Source organism: Neophocaena asiaeorientalis, unplaced genomic scaffold (assembly GCF_003031525.2).
Source record: "Neophocaena asiaeorientalis asiaeorientalis breed wild unplaced genomic scaffold, Neophocaena_asiaeorientalis_V1.1 scaffold119, whole genome shotgun sequence".
Classification (NCBI taxonomy): domain Eukaryota; kingdom Metazoa; phylum Chordata; class Mammalia; order Artiodactyla; family Phocoenidae; genus Neophocaena; species Neophocaena asiaeorientalis.
The window spans coordinates 1603650-1618296 of NW_020175821.1; the positions used below are offsets into that span (position 1 = coordinate 1603650).

Below are 14647 nucleotides of genomic sequence, written 5' to 3' on the forward strand. Positions count from 1 at the left end.
AATAGCACTTTAAATCACTGATTCCTGAAAAGACCAATATAAGAATGATTTTATAAAGTATTAACTCAGTTTATACTGGAAGGCAAGGATTTTGCATTAAAATATTCTACCATTAGTTTCCTGCCTATTCCTTCTCTTAAAACATAGTTAATCACAATGTAAGTTGCTCTATGAGTTACACTCATACAGTTATTACTGTACTCTTTAACAGTTTGATAAAATGTGCAATTCTCTTTGGCATATTTTGATTAGACTTTCATGGTAACTAATGTATTTACAACAAGTAGAAACTTCTTTTCAGAGCAGGCTAGCACAGTGGTGAGTAGTGGGAGCTCCAGCATCCAAATTCGGGCCTCAAAAATGTATTTGTTGTGTGACCCTGGGCAAGCTACCTATCCCCACTAAAGTTCAGTGTCTGCATTTGTAAGATAGAGGTAACAGATCTATTTCAAAGGCTTTTTTGGTGAAGATTAAAAAAGATGATCCATACAAAGTGCTTAGCACAGTGCCTGAAGCATAGCTGGTATTCAAGTGTTAGCCTTATTTCAATATCATTAGGGAAGCAGAAATAGTAGGCAAAACAAAAGTAAAGTAACAATGTTAAATATGAGTGATATCAATGTAAATGCAACTGAAAATAATCGCTACTAATTAACTGTTCCATCTGAAGACTAAATTTGAATATTAAAGTTGATGATACTGTATAGGCTATACTATTTTCATGCCAGTCATGAGGCCTGTGGTTCTCCCACTTAATCAATCAGCTCATGGAAGTGATGCTGGTCCATGAAGGTTACCTTTCAGTACTGGTTAATTAAACTTCACTGCTTCTTATCAAAAAAAAAAAAAAATCCATCAAGATGGAGAACTAAACCAAGTTTCCGGTTGAAAGATACTTAGCTAGACAAATATATATAACTTTGCATGTCTAAAAAATTAAAGACTGCCCTTAAATGATTCTTTTTTTCTGGCTAAAGCTGGCAAACACAAACCACAAAAGGGCTTAGGTTATGAAGGTTAGTATATTATACAGTGAACAAAGAAGACTTAAAAAAAAAAATCAGATATGTGCTATAATTACCGGAGGGTTAAAATATGGGTAGAAAAAAGTCTGGAAGGGAATCATCAAAATATAACCAATGGCTGTTGTGGTATAGTAGAATTAAGAGTGATTTTTCTTCTTTTTCCAATTTTCCAAATAGTTTGTAATGTACTACTTTTAAATTTCATACATTTATTTTTATTGTAAAATATGATAGTTTATGACAACCAAGAAAAGAGATTTATAAGATCGGAGAAAACAAGGACAAGGAATAAATTCTAGACCCTAATTCATAAGCATAATATCAATTCTTAGCCTTTCCTGAGACAGATCTTCCAGTTGGCACATATTCACAGTAAGTGTAAATCTGTGGAAACATTTCTATCCACTAATTGATGATCACCCACCCCAACCATAAAAGTATAGAAATAATACAGTGGAAACATTTGTCCTAAACTGCTAAAAGTTGTTTAGAGAAAAGGCCCTTGCTACGGTTTGGCTGGGAAACATACTTCACATGATGTGGCAGGAGTGGGTTCTAATGGAGTCTGAATAAGTTCTTAGTACTTTCATGGCAAAATACTAAGAAGTGGATAAAAGAGGATCCCATAAAGAAGCAGAGAAAGTAGCTGTAATTGAGAATTTACAACAGCTCCATCCTGGAGTACAGTCAATCTGTCATAGCCCCTCACCTCCAGTGTATTCTTGTTCTCTAACTTTTCTACTGACATTCAGCACCATCAGGGATTCAAAGAAAATGTATGAAATGAGAAGCCATTTAAATGAAAGCCTGGGACTTCACAGTTGGTGCAGCAGTTAAGACTCCGTGCTCCCAATGCAGGGGTCCCGGGTTTGATCCCTGGTCAGGGAACTAGATCCCACATGCATGCCGCAACTAAGAGTTCGCATGCCGCAACTAAGGAGCCTGCTGGCTGCATCTAAGACTTCGCACAACCAAAAATAAATACATAAATTAATTAATAAATAAATGAAAGTCTGTAGGAGTTGCTTTAAAATAATTCGAAGTTGGGACTTTCCTGGTGGTCCAGTGGTTAAGACTCCACACTTCCACTGCAGGGGGAGCAGGTCTGATCCCTGGTCGGGAGCTAAGATCCCATATGCTATGTGGTGAAAAAACAAACAAACAACAAAGGTGGGGAAATGGGTGGGAGTACAGAGGATGCAAAGAATGTCCATGATTGCTGAAGCTGGGTGAATAATACATGGAGGGTCATTATGCTACTTTCTCAACTTTTTATTATGAAAAAAATTTAAAATATATAAAAAATATTTTAAATGGCAGCTAACTTTTTAATAATGTTTACTCACCATTTTGAAAGTCTAGATAGTGGGTAGGGGATTGAGAGGACTCTAACTACAATAGTTGATATTTATAAAGCATTATACATGCAAGACACTATTCTAAGAAATATTAAAAAAAATATAAACACACACACATTCATTTAATCCTTACAACACTGTCTTAGTCCATTAAGGCTTCAATAACAAAATACCACAGGCTGGCTATTTTAAAAGTTCTTGTAAGGGCCCTCTTTATGATTTAAAGCACCCTCACATGGTGGGAGGGGCTAGGAGCTCTCTGAAATCTCTTTTATAAGAGACTAATCCCATTAATGAGGGTTCCACCCTCATGGTTTAAACACCGCCCAAAGGCTCTACCTACTAACACCATCACATCCAGCATTACGATTTTAACATATGAATTTTGGAGGGGAGGACATACAAACATTCGACCCTAGCAAACACTGTTTAATCCCACATTTTACAGATGTACAAACTAAGGAACAGTGAGGTTAAGCAACTTTTACAAGTAGAGCCAGGATGAAACCCAGGAAGAGTGCTCTAGAGCATGTGTTTTCAATTACTGTTTTGCATATTAGATGGAGAGTAGAGAACCACATTATCAAGTCATTCAAATCTGTAGCAGCTTTGCCCAAAGAAAAGTACAGTTGACGCTTTAACAATGCAGGGGTTACGTTAGTACTGTAGTAGGTATTTATTGGAAAAAAAAAAATCTGAGTGTAAGTGTATCCACCCAGTTTAAACCCACATTGTTCAAGGGTCAATCTGTATACACATGAAGTCCCTGTGAGACAGGAAGGCGGCTGGGCACAACCTTTAAAAGAATAGCATTGCCACTGAGGACACAACATAAACTGGTTACATAAACTGGTTAGGTCCAAGATGGCGGAAGAGTCGACTTCCACTAGACCTTGGGCCTCAGTATACGCTCATCATAATACATCAACAAGCTAAATGACACACCCACAGGTGCCATGACAGTTCCGAGGCTGACCATAAAAGGCCAAAAAGTGGGTGGTGGCCCAATTCCTGGAAATCCCTGCCCCTTCCCCAAAATAGCTGGAATAATCTTCCCACTCATTAGCCTATGAAATTACCCACCCCTATAAAAATTGACAACCCCATACCTTGGGGCCCTGACCTTCTGAGATGGCCCACACTCTGTCTATGGAGTGGGTATCTCTCCCTGAATAAACCTTCTTTCATTTTACTATGGCGCTCTTGAATTCTTTCCTACGCCAAGCCAAGAACCCACACTCAGCGGCCCTCCCAGCGACTCACCTGAGAGCTGGGACATGACCATCCTCTCGAGTCCCAATTTCTTTTCTGCCTTTTCCAAGTTGTAAGTCTAATGCCATGCTTAAAGCACATTTTAGAGCAGTGATTCCCAGCCTTGGTTACACGTTATAATCACCTGATGAGCCTTTATAAATTTGGAGGCCAAGGCTGCAGACCACACTAATTAAATAAGAATCTCTGTGGGTGGGAGCCAGGCATCAGTCAGTTTTAAAACTCTCCAGGTTTCCAATATGTGGCCAAGGTTGAAAACCACTGTTTCAGATAAAAGTTTTCATTTTTTAATATACAAACAAGTACTAATGGATGATATTCTCCCTGTTACAATTCTGGTACCTAATAGAGGAAAAATATAGATAGAGGTTAACGACAAAGGACAAGAACAACTTAGGCTTCAAAAAGTTAAACACAGAACTACCATGGGATCTAGCAATTTCATTCCTACATATATTAGAAATGAAAACATATGTCCACACAAAAACTTGTACACCAATGTTAAAGCAGCATTATTCGTAATAGTCAAAAAGTAGGAAAAAACCGAGAGGGGGATGAAGATGGCAGAGTAGCAATGACGTGGAGCTCACCCTCCCCAACAAACACATCAAAAACACCTCTACAAGTGGAACAATTCTCAGGGAAAACTGCTGGAAACTGACAGAACAACTCCTATACAACAAAAGCTACAAGAGAGATCTCCACTTAATGGAGTAGGATAGAAAAAAAGCATCAGGTCAGGATCTGAAACCTTGGGAGGGATGTGGAAGGAAGAGAAGGTCTGAACGGGCAGACTCTCACCCTGGGGAACAAGCAAGTCAAGCAACAATCTGGGCATCCCAGTCCTGGGCGTCTGTGCAAAGGAGAAAAGCCCTGTTGGCTGCTGGGAGAACCACTATGACAGTATGAAGGGCTGGAGAAGAATAGATTCTACTTGGGAGGAGTGCACATTTGCTGGCCTGCCAACAATCAGGGAGAAGAGAGCCTTGCACTGGTAGTTGCCCCATCCCTGCAGATCCTGAGTTCAAGGGTGGTAATAAAAATGCTAATTGAATTAAGAAAGATTATCAACAGAAATGCAGGTCACTGTTACAAAGATCTAGAAACTATAAAAATGAACCAGTCAAAAACAGATAATTCAATTGCTGAGATAAAAAGCGATTTGGGACTTCGCTGGTGGCGCAGTGGTTAAGAATCCGCCTGCCAATGCAGGGGACATAGGTTCGATCCCTGGTCCAGGAAGATCCCACATGCTGTGGAGCAACTAAGCCCACGCACCACTACTGAGCCTGCACTCTAGAGCCTGTGAGCCACAACTACTGAGCCTGTGTGCCACGTGCCACAACTACTGAAGCCTACATGCCTAGAGCCCGTGCTCCAGATCAAGAGAAGCCACTGCAAGGAGAAGCCTGCACACCCCAATGAAGAGTAGCCCCTACTCACCACAACTAGAGAAAGCCCGCGCACAGCAACAAAGACCCAATGCTGCCGAAAATTAAAAACAAAAAAACAAAAAAACAAAAAACTTGGGACTTCCCTGGTGGTGCAGAGGTTAGGAATCCGCCTGCCAATGCAGGGGACACAGGTTCAATCCCTGGTCTGAGAAGATCCCACATGCTGTGGAGCAAATAAGCCTGTGCGCCACAACTACTGAACCTGCGCTCTAGAGCCCAAGAGCCACAACTACTGAGCCCACGTGCCACAACTACTGAAGACTGCACGCCTAGAGCCCATGCTCCGCAACAAGAGAAGCCACCACAAGGATAAGCCTGCGTACCGCAACGAAGAGTAGCCCCCGCTCGCTGCAACTAGAGAAAGCCCGTGCACAGCAACAAAGACCCAACGCAGCCAAAAATAAATAAATAAATTTATTAAAAAACAAACAAACAAAAAACCCAAACGTTCATACAATGGAGTGTCATTCAGCCATAGAAAGGAAGTTTACATGCTACAACATGTATGAGTCTTGGAAGCATTATTCTTAGTGAACAAAGCCAGATACAAAAGGCCCCATATTGTATGATGCTATTTATATGAAATGTCCAAGATAGATAAATCCATAAAGGCAGAAAGTAGATTAGTGGTTGCCACGGTTAGGGGGACGTAGGACTGACTACCATTAGGTATGGGGTTGTTTTGGGGTGATGGAAGTATTCTGGAATTAGTGGTGATGGCTGCACAGCCTTATGAATATGATAAAAGCCACTAAATGGCATACTTTAAAATGGGGAATTTTAAGTTATGTGAATAGTATCTCAATAATATCTCTCAGCTTTTCAATAAAAAACAAAAAAAAGACTTAAGGTTGGAGAAAGAATAGTCAAATAAAAGAAAAAAGTATGAGTAAGAATTAAAAGGAAGATAGGAAGGAAAACATTAATTTTGTAGCTTTTCCTACGCTAAACAAACTATTTTCTGCCACAGTGTAAAATCTAAGTTAAGAGATATAGTTAAAATAAATGATAGTAGTTATAGAGTAGGCACCACTGAAATAAAAAACATATTTTACATTAAATGAATCACATTTCTTCTCCAGGGAGAAAAATGGTTGTTGGAAAATAGGGTAGAACAACCACATTAAGAAATACACCTGATGCCCTTCTTCATTAACTTCTTCATTCCAACTTCTTGGAATTCTGTAAACATGCCTTTCTGTATTTTTTTAAATTAATTAATTAATTAATTTATTTATTTATTTTTGGCTGTGTTGGGTCTTCGTTTCTGTGCAAGGGCTTTCTCTAGTTGCGGCGAACGGGGGCCACTCTTCATTGCAGTGCGCGGGCCTCTCAACCACCTCAGCCTCTCTTGTTGCAGAGCACAGGCTCCAAACGCACAGGCTCAGTAGTTGTGGCTCACGGACCCAGTTGCTCCGCGGCATGTGGGATCTTCCCAGACCAGGGCCCGAACCTGTGTCCCCTGCATCGGCAGGCAGACTCTCAACCACTGCACAACCAGGGAAGCCCCTTTCTGTATTTTTAAAAGGGAAAAAATTCCAAGTTTTCTTTCTTATAATGAGAGAAAATTATTTTTTTTAAACTGGTACTCCTGGCTATTATTAATAAGTATGCAAGAGAAAGTGAAACCTAAATAAGGCAACAAATTCATTATTTATATGTTAGTATATCTGAAAACACTGACTTTTGGAAAAGACTTAAAATGGTCATTATGCAAGGTTAAACACCGTAATTCTCATCAATAGATCTTAAGGCTACGCTAAAAACTATGTACAGTTTAAAAACTAAAGGCCAAAAATGTGAAGGTCCACCATATCTTAAATTACATGGAATAAAAATGTTTAAAAAATTTTACAGGTGACTTTTTAAAAATAAATTTATTAATTTTATTTATTTATTTTTTACTGTGTTGGGTCTTTGTTGCTGCGCGCGGGCTTTCTCTAGTTGCGGCGAGCGGGGGCTACTCTTCGTTGCAGTGCATGGGCTTCTCATTGCAGTGGCTTCTCTTGTTGCAGAGCACAGACTCTAGGCACACGGGCTTCAGTAGTTGTGGCTCACGGGCTCTAGAGCGCAGGCTCAGTAGTTGTGGCGCATGGGCTTAGTTGCTCCGCGGCATGTGGGATCGATCTTCCCCAACCAGGGCTCGAACCCGTGTCCCTTGCATTGGCAGGCAGATTCTTACCCACTGCGCCACCAGGGAAGCCCTTTACAGGTGATTTTTATTTGCCTTATACAATAATGTATTTTCTAAATTTTCTGTAAAAATCACTTTAACATTAGAAAAGTTACAAACATACACTGGTTTTGTGTATGTTTGTGTTTCGGAACACTCTAGAACTTTGTTAACAGCAAAAGTCTATGCTATAACTACAAACCTTTGATTGATAATGAAAAACTAAAAGATAAAAAATGTTGCAAGCTCCAATGACAAAAGAAAAATTGATATAATAGTATTTTTCAAGCCCAGGTTATCTATGGGCATTTCAATTCTTACTCCTATACAATTAAAGTCTACTTGACCACTATTTAAGGAAATAAAATGCTGATTTAAAAAAATCAAAACTCTCAAAAGATAATGCAATACATACAAGAAAAATTTAAATATCCCTATTCTTTGACCTTTCCCACTTTTATTAATTTAGAAGAAAATCACAGATATAAGCAAAAATACATTAGTCCCCAAAAAAAAAAAAATACATTAGTCCCAGTATTATTTATAGTGTTAAAAACACTGAAGTGGTCTAAATAACCAGTGATAGAGATTTGACTGAAAAATTACGGTATAACTACATGATGGAATGTTATTCAGCCATTAAAAGTTATTTTTGAAGATGTGATATTCTTCCATATTTAATTTTGATCAAATACATATACATGGTTTGAGATGTCAAACAGTTCTACACCAATAAATAGCAGTTCCCCTGACCTTCCTCTTCCCCCAAACCAACTCCTGCTCCCAGGACCCCAGAGGCAAACTTTTCAACAGTATTAGTTATCTCAGTGTTTAACTCCCAACTTCTAAATCATGCTTATGGTGTTGTTTCTTGATATTTGTCAATTTTGGGTATCATCCACTGACTTTCTACAATGAAGATATTTAGCTCTTATACCTTCCCATCCCCTCCTAGTTTTGATGTTTATCCTCACATTATAGACTGGCTGGCTTATTAAATTCTTGGCTGGAAATCATAAGTTCTAAAGCAGTGAAGAAGTATATTTATTTACCTTTGTCTATCCCACTCAAATGTAGATGACCATAAAATCCTTCCAAGAATACTTCTATTAATCCCAAGGAACCCAGGGTTCCATGGAACACCATTTGGAAAACACCAGCCTACAGAAATTTCTGCTTAATTAACCAATTATGTGTGAACAAAGTTTCTGTTTAATTCTCATCTCAGAGAATTATCTCTAAAGAGAAACCCCAGAGATCATCTAATCCAACTTTTTTATGCTAAGAGAATAAAATGCAACTCTTAGGCTTTCTTTACACAGTCGTTACTGGAGAAGTGGCAGGGGTTGGGTATACTTCTTGGAACAGACTTGATGATAGCTGAGAAAGAGAAAGCAGAGGAGTGAGGTCATAAGAGGGCAAGCGAGACAGAGGTCCAGCTGAAGAGTAAAACTATAGGCCAGGGCTGTCAGAAGAGAACTGGTAAAAACTACCATGTAGCTATGGTGACCTCCCCAAGGGAGCTGAAAACTTCCTTTTGCTGACAGAGAGCAAGGAGGAGTCAGCAGCCTACCTAGTCTGAAGGTGTGGAAGAAAGGAACCCTGGTCCTAGAATTCATCTCTCTCAATACATTCCACAAACATTTTTCAAGCATCTACTATCAAGTAAGGGAACATATTTTGATGCCAAGAAAATTACCTTTGTTTCTTTTGCAATGTTTATTTTATGCTACCTGCCTCCAAATATATACAGTTTTCCTTTTCACTTAAGTTTTCTAATTGTTTTATGCACATAAATTCTGTCTCTCTACAAGACTATCGTCTTCCTAGCCTGAGGCTAAGACCATCTGAAATACTGTCAAGGCCTAGTTGGGTTGAATATGATTTCAGTTATAATTCTCCTGTGACTAAACTTTCTACATCCAGATAAGGTGAGATAATTTAATAAATTGTGTTGAATGAGCATAATGTAGTGGTTCATAACACAGACTCCGAGGTCAGATAGACCCTGAGTTCATCCTAGCTCTGGTACCTGGGCAATTTACTTAACATATTCAAGTCTCAGTTTCCTCATTCGTTAGGATCACAGTTCTACCTCTCAGGGTTGTTTCAGAAATAAAATTAGTTAAGGTATATAAAGAGCTTAGCACAGTGCCTAGCACAGAGCAAAGACTCATGAAATGACAATTATTAATGAACTGCTCATTTTCACTCATGTTATTTGTTATGTTCTCTGTGGCATCTGACTCCTGGTATCAAAATGTTTGAGAAGCTACTCAGAAAGTTTCCAGGTAAACTTAGAATCAGAGCCAAAATACTTGGATGGTTGGGATGAATATTTTATTCAGGTTATTGGAAGCCTTGCCAATCATCCTTACCTCACACGTGGTATCTCATGTTGTGAGTTATTAGGTGCCATTCCAGGTGCCTAATAAAGTACTAGTATATGCCCAATACACCTAAGCAGCTCTTTTTTGAAGACTCTTAAACATGAGTAATGGAGAATAAATGGAAAGAATAGAAAAAAGGATTACAGAGAACGAAGTAGAAATTCAGATATGAACCATCACTTACTGCATAAAAGAATTTAGTTTCTCTTTAGAAATATATTTCATTCTTAGATTCCACTTTTAATATGGAACATTAAAAGTGTTCACACACAAAGAAGAAAGGAAGGAAGAAAAAATGTTCACACTTATACTCACAAAGTACAGGTACATGGTATTCCAAAATACTCTAAACATTCTAGGTTAGGCCAAAAAGAATACACGCTCTCATCAGGAAATTTAATTCTTCCTGAAAGCATTTAGATGAGATGAGAGTCTTATTTATGTTAGGGTTCATTTCTTCCTTCTACTTCCCTCTATAGGAACAACTTTAGCAATTCTTATACCAAAGCCCCAAAGCTATGCAAATATAAGAAGTACACCTCTGAATCATACCTATTAAATACCTTGGTTTCAAAGACCGCTGAAGCACATGAATCAAGACAGAAATCATACTACTGAGGGAAAAAGTACCACTAAAGATCACTAACCAACAAGATCAAAATTACACTTCAGTTTTACAGAAGCCCCTATTATAACTTAATTGCTTGATGTCCAAAACCTAGTTTTCAAGTACTGCTCAGCCTTGGAACTTCTGCAATTCTACTCTAAGTGATCAGGATATAATCCTGGGGAGGAAGATCTAGGTGTGATTATAATCAATTATATTGAGCACGTCTAAAGGAAAGGCCGTGAGAACAGAAAAGGGATGATCTATATGAAAGATAAGAAGGAGGCTCAAGAATGCAGCAGTCGTTCCCCAGGGAAGACAGAGACGCAGTCTGGCAGACATAAGTATGGAATCTGCCAGAGAAATACCAAGTGTGAGGTAGGGAGGACTGGCATGGCTTTACCTTGCCTGAGAGAAATATTCATCTAAACCATCCAAGTATTTTGGCCCTAATTCCAAGTTTACTTTGATGCTTTCTGGTTAAGTTTCTCAAATATTCTGATGGGAGGAGTCAGGTGCCACAGGCAGAAAACACAAGCATTCAGATCCCTGGAAAGAAATATCCCCCACAGCAGATGGAATGGCATTCTTGTTTATACAAAAAGCAGTACGGTGTAGTGGTTAAGTGGCCAGTATTTGGAGGCATAATGGTTTCAAATCATGACTATTGCTTACTTAACTTCTCTGTTCTTCAGTTTTCTCATTAAATGAGAATATAATGCTTACTTCAAGTGTTGTTATAAGGATTGAGTTAATTTATACAAAGCATTTAGAACCCTGCTAGAATGTAATGCTAACTAAACTATTATAATTATTCATAATAATTATTAAACACCTCTCAGGATTGTGATTTGGGAATCAAAGCACAATAAACTCTAAGAAAATTGTGATTTTGGACTATTAAAGAAGTGCCACAGGGAATTCCCTGGTGGTCCAGTGGTTAGGATTCGGTGCTTTCACTGCTGGGGCCTGGGTTCAATCCCTGGTCAGGGAACTAAGACCCCATGAGCTACACCACACCGCCAAAAGGAAAAAAAAAGAAGTGCCACAACGTAGTCATGCAGGAATATAACGTGTTTATGTATGTGCCTGTGTACAGAGGGGGCAGGATGGCTTTAAAAGGCAGGTAGGAGAGAGGTTATGATGGGCTTATATCCTATACCAAGAAGTTTGGATTTTATTTTATAAGTATCAAGAGGCAGTCTAAAGGTAATCTCAATTGTCAAACCTTGTTAAAATAAATGTTAAGATTTTAAGGTGAGGGAATTCCAGAAAAACATAGTGAACAGTGATTTAAATATTTTAGTAGCAATTCGACCTAAACTGAAATCAAAACCAAAATGTCAGTGACTTAAAGGACTGCAAATGGAATCCCATCTCCACCCCCCAATATTACAAAAAGAACAGTAGATGCTGTTTCCTGGCTCCACAATCCACTTCCTCCAATTGTTAGAGGCACTGGATCCATCTGTTCCAAGCCTCTACCCGCCCAAGACAAAGAAAAAACCAGTCCTTGTCATCTACTTCTCTGTCAGTCTACAGACCTGGAAACAAAATATGGCACTGGAATAAAAAGTTCAGCACTCTTAGATGCAAGCAATTATAAATGTTAACATACAAATAATGCAGAGTACAAACACAGTTAAAAAACAGATTTCCAGAATATTTAAGACAGAGGAACACACAGGAGGAAAACAAAGCACCTTAATTCAGAGGAAACAAAACAAAAGGCAGCTGATTTCACACAAAAATGTGAAAGAGCACACATCCTCTTTTTCACTTTTGCTATTCTAATCTACTTTCATCTGGTGAAACCAGATAAGTAAGTTTGTTAGAACTGTGTCACAATAATGAAGGCCATCATCACAAGGCTCACAGAAAGAACAAAAAAAGAAAGAAAAAAAAGAAAGAAAGAAAGGCTCACAGAATTTTGGAGTCCACTGGCCTTAGAGTTTAGGTAGTCCAGTCTTCACTTTCTCTTAAAAATGAGTAGATTAGGCCCAAAACAGTATTTTCCAAAGTGCAGAGCAAGAACAAGAAATTATTTTAGTTGTTATACAAGCAATACTTATGCACTTAATACTTATGTATTTATTATAATATGTACTAGAAAAAGTTATAAAATATAGCAAAACCGTGATTTCACAGATTATCACTTTGTAAGAGGGTAATGTTTAAAAGAAAGTCTATTAAAATTTGATGTAAAATAGTAACACAGATGATCTTCTAAAATGTGTAATTTATGATGGTGGTATGGTTCATGCCAAGTGAAGTACCATAGCTGTCCCATGAGCAACAGGACCTGTTTGTTTGCTCTCCTCTTGGTTCAAGGTTGTGTTCTGAATGATTAGAAGAGATGTGACCTTTAGTTCAGTGAGCTTGTTACTAAAGTTGATTTAGAGTAAAAGAAACAAACACTAAGATGCATACAGAAATTCTACTGTTTGTAGGAAAGAGTATAATATTGTTAAGAAAATAATGGCACAGTAAGTCATTCCTCTTCTGGAACTAAGATAACAGCAATTTTCTAGTGCATACTCACATACCACAAGCACCTAAAAAAAGAACTCTAGCAACACTGATAAATATTTAAGTTGTAGGTTGTTATATGATCATTTTATTTACTTTAACATGACCTGTCGAAGGAGCAGGGTAATGTAAGAAGAGGTTTTTCTAATATCAATATTTGTTAAAATTTATATGAATGTGTTTCTTCTCATTACCTCTTGCCAAAGGAATGAATGACCAGTGATCACTGGATGCCTTTGGCATCAACTTTACTGGTGGCAGAAATATTAATATTTTTAAATTTTACTATGAAATATTTTAAGATTAGATGTCAAAGTAGTCTTGCTAATGATGTCTCATGAATTTCAAGTGTGGTATTTTCCAGGCAAGACAAGAAAGTGGGAGAACCATTTCTATCTGGTCATAGCTGCAGTATTTCACCCGGACATCTGAAAACCAGTCTTAAGGGCACCAGGGCAGATGGAGTAATATCACTCTCAATTCTCGAAATATCTGCTACTAAGAAGCTACATTATTTTCACAAGGCAAAGGGAACACTGTCAGAAGCTGCCAGTGTCCATAACTCTCCTCTCCCAATAGCCCCCACCCCTCCCCGAAGTAGATGACAAGTAGCAAAAGGCAAAATACTACCCCTTTCTCATCTTCTTTTCCTACCTTTGACGACTTTCGGTTTCCTCTAACTCCCACCTGCCTTTCCTAGTATTGTGGTGACTAACAATGAAAAAAAGTCCCAGGTAAAATAGTACTTTCCAGGACTTTCCCCCCGCCCCCCTTACTCCGTGGAATTCGATCTTTTACCCACCCTTTCCTTCGTGTGTCTTCAGTAAAGCCGCGAGGTAAGAATGGACTTTCCTGGAGAGCATGGACTCCCCAATGCCATGAACCTCAGAAACCTTCAAACAACTAGTTCAGAGTTATCTGGTCACTGTGGCCACCATACAGTCTATTAATCCTGATCGCAGCAACACTGCGAGGGTGGGAGATGAGGGAGTGGGAGTTTACCTCTGCTAGGTTTCAAGGAAGGGATCAGAGAACCACCATCTCTCCACCCTTCCTCCTCTAGCCCCTAGATACTCTCCAGGCACCTCAAGTCCTGGATCCGGGCCGGACCTGCCCAGTCGGGGCCAGAGCGCCCGCTCCTCCCCTTAAGCCCGACGCCACCAACTTTTCAACCGTCACGATATACTCTTTTTCCCTGGGATTATGATCACAATCTTCACTCGGCCAGCTCGTTCAGCCCCACTCCTGGAGACTCACCAAGCAGTTCCGGCCACTCCTCTCCGGCCGCGGCAGCTCGGACACCCGCAGGCCGGACTCCAGGCTGCACCCCAGCTGCGGCCTTTTTGCGCCTGCGCTCGCCGGCCCTGCGCGCCTGCGCATTTCCCCGGCGCCGCGGGCGCGGACACACCCCTGAAGCTGGAGCCAATCACCGTGCGGAGGCTTTAAATCTCCTTGCCACGCAGGCGGAGAGCCTGGGGGCTCGCCCGTTAACCGGATAATTCGAGTCCCGCGCGAAGTTGGGAAGTGTTCACACAGCAAACATTTACTGAGGGCAAACAGTGTGCCAGGAACTGTGGGGGATGAATGCTGAGGAAAAGAAGGCGAATAGAATGCCTTCCCTGCCTTCTGTCTAGATTTGGGAGAAAGATATGTAAACAAATTATGGTGGACTGAATATAATGCTTGACATATAGAAAATCCGAGGCGCTGCTGGCGCACAATGAACTAAGCGCTTTATTCCTAGGGGTATCTGGAAGGGTTCCCGGAGGAAGTGACTTGAATCATGAAGGATAAGCAGGAGTTCCCCCGGAAGTCCGGGAGGGAGATAGAGATTTCCAG

At 39.6% G+C, this 14647-nt stretch overlaps 1 protein-coding gene across 1 annotated transcript in view; it reads right to left on the bottom strand.

Moving 5' to 3' along the window:
* Window positions 1-14167, bottom strand: part of SNAP23 (synaptosome associated protein 23) — a 33294-nt gene extending 19127 nt beyond the window's left edge. The window contains exon 1 of the mRNA XM_024732362.1: window positions 14066-14167. The gene's annotated coding sequence lies outside the window, so the exon portion shown is untranslated. The remainder of the gene's footprint in view (window positions 1-14065) is intronic.
* Window positions 14168-14647: the final 480 nt, after the last annotated feature.